At 38.8% G+C, this 7,804-nt stretch overlaps 1 long non-coding RNA gene across 1 annotated transcript; it reads left to right on the forward strand.

Annotated features, from left to right (window-relative positions):
• The first annotated feature begins 840 nt into the window (after nucleotides 1-840).
• LOC148184217 (uncharacterized) lies at nucleotides 841-2,950 on the forward strand. Its single transcript, XR_015772653.1, has 3 exons — nucleotides 841-897; nucleotides 1,594-1,729; nucleotides 2,837-2,950. It is a non-coding gene; the product is annotated as an uncharacterized LOC148184217 (long non-coding RNA).
• Nucleotides 2,951-7,804: the final 4,854 nt, after the last annotated feature.

The following is a 7,804-nucleotide window of genomic DNA, read 5'->3' on the forward strand; positions in this document are numbered from 1 at the left end:
GCTGGTATGGACACTTTTATAGAGAATTTTATCCACATAATACTTGTTTCCTTGTTAAGTTTGCCTTTCACAAATCCTCTAAAAGCAGTTCACATGTAGTGATGAGAACCAGTGGATGGTGTTCACAAATGGCCATGAAGGGAAACAGGGGAGGGCCGTTGTTCTGTACAGTGGTTTCTCTCTATCAAAAGATGCCTAGGTTTGCTATCTTGTCACTTCAGGTTTTTGGAAGTGACAGCTCTAAGCTATATTTAAGCAGTATGTCTCACAGATAAATTCTGAGCAGCTGATAGATGTTTTCAGTCAGAGACATTGTCCCAGCTTGGAGGCTCCAGCAACAGGCAAGGAGCGAGTGGAGGGTCTGTATCCCTTTCAGTGAAGATTTCTCATTGCTACAGGACAATAATTAGTCATTAATGCTGTGTTCTGGTTTTTTTTTTAATTTTCTTATTAAGATTTTGGATACCTTCTTTCAAAGACTTGTAGGGCACACTTGGGTTCCAGGCTTCCTTTTGGAATCTCTGAGCACGCTGTAGATCTGCTCTTAAACTCTGTCCTTGCCACTGATTCTGAGTCCATGTCTGTGTTTTATGTGTGTAGAGCATATGGCAGGGTTATTTATGCCTCTAAGTGGAGAGGGAAATAAAAAGAGGTCACTTTAAACTGTGGAAGGTTTAAAGTAGATCCCGAGGGGTGTGTGCTACACCTGTACAGTAATTATCCATCAGACCTCAACAGGAGCTGCCTGAGCACAGGTGTTTCTCATGGGGATTTTTGTTATCTCCTTCCATGTGGAGGATGTATTGGCTGGTGATGCTATTCTCTTACTCTTTCCCATTCCACAGCTGATCTGGAGGTCAGGATTTCCACCCCTGCTGAAAGTGCCTAAAACACCAGGTAAAGATGAAATATGTTTTATTATTTAAACTGTGTTTGGCCCTGGCTGTTGAGGAACTGAAAATTAGGTTGTTTAGTGAAATGGTATGGTGGGATCATACTGGGGCAGAGTTACATATAGCCAGAAAGGCTCAGGTGAAGGGTGTGAGGTGCAGGAGGAAACAAAATGTTTTCTGTAAGATAATTTGATGGATTAATCTTGGAGTAAGGTTTTTTAATTTTTTAAAATTTATTTAAGTGAGAGATATAGTTAATGGTAATTAATTTTAAATGCAATCAAGAGGAGTAAAAAAGTTGCAGTGGGCCCAAGTGAAAAAGAGATGTAACTACTTACAACCTTTATTAGAAATGTTCACGAGGCCTCAAATTAATCAGATGCAACGTTTAGAGCCATAATTCAGTTGTAGCAATGTTTCCAAGAACATTGCTGCTCAGTGCTGTGACTCAGGTGTTTTCAGAGGAGCTGAGAGACATCTGCTCATGTGACTTCATTTAACTCATAGGAGTACTTCTTAGGTAAAAGAGAAGGAAATTTGAAAGATGAAGAAAAGGTCTTTATTAAATAAATATTATTACGTAAAAACTCAATAGTTATCGAGCATAAGATCTGACAGGACATAAACTCTGCTGAAAGATCTTGTTAAGTAACCTGCCAAAAGCTGAATATATCCTAATATGCCATTTGTCTTCTTACAGTCACTTAAATCCCATGAACAAATACAGAGGAAGAGGGAAAAATCTTCGCTCAAACTATTTTTAGCTGCCAGTGTGTGGCAAGGAGGTTTTTCCAGTGCACTGTGGTAAAGAAGAGGACAAGGAAAAGGGAAGCTTGGTATAACTCCAAAAATTCCCTTTTTTTTTTTTTTTTTGTTTTAATGGCAGAAACCACGGGCTGCGGAAGTAGTTGGGAGCAGGAATCACTCTGCTTGCAAAAAGGCCTGGAAAGGACTAGCACATGTGAGGAAGGAGGCATCCTTGGAGGGATTGGCATTCACAATTCTTCATGGGGTTATACTGGGAAAGCAATAAATATACACATTGGAAGGACTGCACTGCGTTAGGCCTTCTTCAAGCCTCTTTCTTGGAGCAGAAATACTTTATATTAAAGGAATTGTCTGAGGCAGCAAAACGAAGCACTTTGAGGCTGTTTTATGAGCCATCTCTGTCTCCCCCTGGCTCTCTCTCCATACATATCTGTGTGTAACCTATTTTAAGCACACAGTGTTTGAGCTCTAACACCATCTGAGGGTGTTACACTTGGCGCGTCAGGATTTCTAGCGCGCCAGATTCCGGGTCCTTTGGAAAGGGGGGGATGCCAGTCAATCTGGTTTGCAGCAGGGGTTATGTATCATTTGTAAGTTTTTAATCACATGTCAGAGCTATGAAATGATGCCCTTTGGTGCTCGGCCTGTTGTTTTCATCAGCTGACTGGCTCTGTTTGAGCGCTGGGAAGCCGATGATTTGGGGATCATCGCTCACTCCTTCACAGAAGGTGTTGGGAATAGGAACAGAGTTGGATGGCTTGCAAATGACTGCAGATTTCAGATGGGCTGAGAGGCTTGAGAGAGATCACAATAAGCAGGCAGCAGTGCTGGTGGGCTTGATTTCACTCACAGAAGGGCTGCAGTGAAAACTGTGAGGTGTTCATGCAGTGAGGTGCCAATTAATTAGCTAGAGAGACTGAGAATCATCTAAATTAGGGGCTTGAAAATAATCTAAAATAAAATAAATTGAAAACACTTGGAGAGTCTTTAGGCTAATGGGCAGGGAAAGAAAGCTTGCAAACAGGTCTTTTTGCTGAGTTAAAATGACTGATTGTAGCATTCACTGATTCTAACATTTTTTTTTTTTTTTGCCTGAATATGTTTTGCCTTCTCTTGAAGAACATTTGCAGAGTGAATAATTAGTCAATTTTCATAATCTGTTTTTTCAATAATAGCTGCCTGAACAGTTGGGGACTGTTTTCCCCCGCATGAGGAGAGAAATGATACTGCTGCAAGGAGGAAAGGAATCCTGCACTGAAGTGTTCTCAGCTGGAGAGCCAACCTGATCCCAGCAGGCCACAGCTTCCTCCAGACTGTGCAGCTGAGGGTATCACTGCAGTGATGGCACTGATGCCACTAACATCTCTGTTAAATTATTAACAAAACATAAATATCAAACAGATAAGGAGATTTTTTTTTTTATTATTTTTTTTAAGCAGCTGCTTTAAAGTGGAAGTTCATAGTTTGGAGTACTGGGGTTCCTGGAATATTTTCATTGATATCGTCTGACAGCTCTTTTCATTGCTGCTGATCTAGTATTCCTTCCTCTTTGCTGCTGTTGAAAAGATTATTCTTAGGAAATAAAGACATACTTTGGGATTTCTGCTGGCAAAAATAAATACACAGTGTCCTCATGAAGTAATATGTGAATAGGATCCTATTATAAATATTTTGCAAGAGGGAGATGGGGTAGGGACTGAGGCACAAGGAGTAAAACACATTTCCTGAGGTCAGCCTAATTTCATACAATAAAAAGATACTTAATTATAGGTTTCTCCATACCATAATATATTTATAAAGATACTCCTGATATTTATGAGTTTAATGTAAATAAGAAAAAATTCTATTTTTTCCTGCCTTAGAAGGTTGTATTTTTAAGTCAGCTTTAAACTGTCTTGATCTAATTCTTAATGGCATCACTCTTCAATAATGCTTATCACCACAAAGAAAGCTCTTAGTGTTTTATAAAATGGTGGTTTTGTAAAAAAAAAAAAAAAAAAAGGTATTTTTCCAAAATAACTGTTCGGTTTCTTGCAATATAGCTGTCTAAATCTGGGAGAGAATCAGGGACTTTGATTTACATGGGAAGTATTTTATGAAAAGTAGATTTAGGGTACCACCAAAGTGCCCACAAGAACTCATGAATTCAGACCCCTTTCAGAACACGAAAAATGTGAGATTCTGGGCTTTGAATAAAATGAGAGTTATGCTTAGAAAGACAGAGGAGCTGCTGAGGTTGGCAAGGAAGGATTTTAGGTGGGCAAGAGGAAGATGCTGCTTTGGAAGTTTTTCTTTAGAGCTATTAATGGAGCTTTAATTGCAGCAGAGAAAAGAAAAAAGAAGCCAGGACAAGATGGGGTGAGGATCTCAGGAAGACACTCTTTAACTGAATAGTATTTTCAACATGTCTGAAAGGATAATATTAATTGGTTGGTGTTAATATTTTGTAAATATTTTCTGTCTCATCAAGTGCCCTGAAAAATTATGTTGTTGCTTCAATACAATGGCAGGGGTTTTACCCCTAAGTTTCTTCATGGGCTAAAATGTGCTAGCTTTGACTTAGGCCTGGCAGTAAGAAGGAGATAATTCTAATTTTAAATAAAGAAAAAGAAAACTTTTACTAGATTTACCCCAAAATGGCACTTGGTTTGCTCAGCTATTTCTCATGTGAAGTATCAGTATGGGGCCTGTTTTTTAATACTATTTGGCAAATAGCCAAGTTTCCCCAAGGCTGGCATCCAGCTTTTGGAGATCAAGAGATCTCAGATCACAGGAGATAGAATGGTATTCTCACCCCTGCAGAGGCTGTTGGGAGTGGAAGTGACAAGGTTACTCAGTGGGTTACAAATCAAACTGGAGGTGCTCCATAAGAGACTGTAAAATTTAGTCAGACTAAATTATCATGATTGTACCTCTGGACCTAAAATCTTTCTAGCAATGAATCTAAAAAAAAAAAAAAAAAAAAAAATCTTTAGAAAATCTTTCCTAGCCTGACCCTGTTCCATTTCTTCCTGCTTTGGATTTACTGGGTTTTCATTTGTTCTTTTGCCTCTAAGGAGATGCAGCACTACTGAATTACCCTCAGTAAATCCTAAATCTGCTGTGGGAGCTGGGAGAGCCAGCAGAGCCCTGGATGAGGTGTGCTGATAATGGCTCCTGCAGAGCAAGAAAGGACAAGGATGACACAGAACAAAGCAGCATCAAGGTTTTAAGTGTGGTTGATGCAAACCTCTTTCGGATTCTCTTTTTTTTTTTTTTTTTTTTTTGTGCAGTGAATCTGTGTCAGTGTTTGATGTTTTTGGTTAGTAGGTTTCAATTCTCCTTCTGTGTCAGCAAAGGCATTTATGCCAGAAATTTCAAGAAGCCTTATTCCGCTACCTGGAGTGGAGAGGGAAATCTGTAAAAGAGTAAAGTAGAGAAAGAATTCCACACATCCACCTACGTTTTTCTCATTCCTCAAGGGTCTCTCTTTTCCTTCTCTTGGTGCTGAGAATAATTTTTCTTTTTATTGTATTCTTGAGTAGCTCTTGCCTGATACATTTTATCTTGCTAATAAATTAGTTTTCTGGTAGTTTTAAGAGTGTTTGTGACACTACCTGGGTCTAAAAATTGGTAATAGATGACCACAGTTCATAAAACTTAATCTTAAAAAATGAGAAATTGATTCTCATTTGTTTAAGTGCTCAGATACCATGGTGTGTAAAATAGATATTTGTGTGTTATTCTTAGTCTTGTGGTCTTACCCACCCAGGGACAAGTTCTTTAATTTTGTAATGAGTAAAACTAGAAAACTTCAGTTTGGATCTACTTTCAGTTGTGAGAATCAGGTAAGACTTTTGCAGGAACTCTAGACCTGAGGAATTTCGGTGATAGCTGGAAATAGCATGGGGATGGTGGTTTTGAAACCATCTCCACTGAGTGAAGCATAAACAGAAAATATTGCCACTTCTCACTGTGAAGAACTGTATCAAAATTTTCACTTTGATTTGTACAAATTTTCACTTTTGTTCTGGAAAGTTTTGCAAGAAGAGTCAAGTATTTCCACTTCTTGCTGAAACTGGGCAAGTTTATGCCCCCCACTACCATGGAGTGCTTTTGCTTTGGCAGGAGAAAACACAGATAAATCAGTCTTCATATCCCTGTGGAAGATTTTGATTCATTTCCTTTCCAGGGGGAGAGCAGCAGCTAAAAGCAGTTTAACCAGGTCAGATCTCTTAGCCAGGATCCTGTCTTTGGGGCCAGAAGTAGCTTTTACAGGAAAATATAAGAGTCTGAACAGTGACAATTATTTAAAGGGTGACTGATACTCACCTGTGGGTAACAATCAAGATTTCTGTGTAAGAAAAAGAGGATCAGCAGTGATCTGTACTCACTGGTCAATCTAGAAGGATTTTCAGGTTTTTTCAAGCATGTTTCTGAAACAGACTTTGAGGTGAAAAAGGTTGCATTTTTTTTTCTCTGGATATCCAGTACCATGCTGGCTTAGTCAGGATGTTCCTTGGAATTTTATTTGTTTTGTTTTGGTGGGGTGTTTCTTAAGTTCCTGAGCTCATTTTCATGACAATGTATGTGATGACTCCAAGGTTTTAGTTCCTGACTGGTAATCACCACTTCAGAGTCCACTTTTTGTGAACAATTAAGATGGAATAACATTAATATGTATAAATGCAGAATATAGCACACAGAGGAAAAACTGTCACCTTCCTCCCTACTAATTTAGGCTCACAAGTTGGCCCCACATAGTTGGAGCTCATCTTTGTTATCTTGGGTAGGAATCTCATATCATCATATCATTTTTCATGATAAGCTAAAAATGTATTTGGGAACAGAAAGACCTGTTTGTTCTGGAGTAGGAATTTGGGTCTGTGTTCACTCAGCTGCAACTCACCCTCATGGCAAACGTAGCCAGAATATGGGAAACAGTGGTGTCCCTGAATCTAACACCTCTGTTTGATTTTACTGGGGTCTGGTATTATTGCCCCAGTGTCAAAGAGCCAGGATTCAAAATAAATACTGGTGAGTGGATGAAAGTGAAAAAAAATAATCCAGAAATTCTAAATTTCTTCAACGCCAGCATCGGAAAGTCAGAGCAACAAATGAAGTTAAACAACAGAGATTTCAGCACTGATGGGGAGGGCAGGACGGGAGTTGGGTACAATTTAAGAGCTGCAGCACAGTTAAACCCTATTTTGTTTGGAGACACAAGCAAGCCTGTTATTTTATGCTGAAACATGGGATGAGAACTTGCAAAAAAATGTGCATTTTTCTTGTTTAGCTAAACTCTTCCAAGAGTAATGAACAAAGATGGACAACTATTAGAGGAATCTATGTATTTTAATGTTACAAGTGGGACCTGCAGGATTAAAACAAAGACATCAAAATGCCATATGCTGGTTTTTGTCTGTTACAGAATCAATTCAGCTGCTTGTAACTTTAGGTTCTTATTACTGCAGAGGTGAAAAATGCAGCCTTTGTGGGCCTTGTAATCAGTTCCAAAACCTTGGATCCTAAGCCACAATGCATTTAAATGCTCTGGGATCTTGCTCTTTATCTTCTTGGAGGTAAAAGTAAATCCACGAAGAAAGTGCAGTAATTCTTCCATATGTTTGGCCATGCTCATTCCCTTCCATTCCTTAATGATTTCCCTGCTCTGTGAGCCTCCTTTAGCCCTGTGCTTGTACCTGATGGATGATGGACATCCTGGAACCCCTGTTCTCTTGGGCTCCCAGCCTAACCTTGAAGCCTTCAGGTGTCACATATATTCAGTGCCTTGGAATTCTTTCTTTCCCCCCCATCCATTTTAATCCTCGATCATCAATCTGTTAACAATCGCTGCATGTTTTGTTTCATCTCAGGAAACATCTGGAATAGCCATACATATTTAGTGTTTTTTTGTTGAAAGGATCTTTTTTTATTTGGTTTCATATGTCATTTTTCTTCTTTCATATACTTTGCTTAGCTACCTACTTTCACTTATATATATGTTGGGTCATGAATTTGTAAAGTGGATCCTTGTACTGCCATCAAATAATGTGTATGAGCAATTGCTTATTTATGCAGCTTTTTAAGAGTAAGTCTTCTGTAATATTTAAGAGCTGTTTGACATAACTTTTAAAAACCAGTAAAAAAAAACCCAAAAATTC

This window comes from Pseudopodoces humilis, chromosome 6, assembly GCF_049639895.1.
Source record: "Pseudopodoces humilis isolate 2021_Gansu_Grassland_sample_001 chromosome 6, ASM4963989v1, whole genome shotgun sequence".
In the NCBI taxonomy this organism is placed as follows: Eukaryota; Metazoa; Chordata; class Aves; order Passeriformes; family Paridae; genus Pseudopodoces; species Pseudopodoces humilis.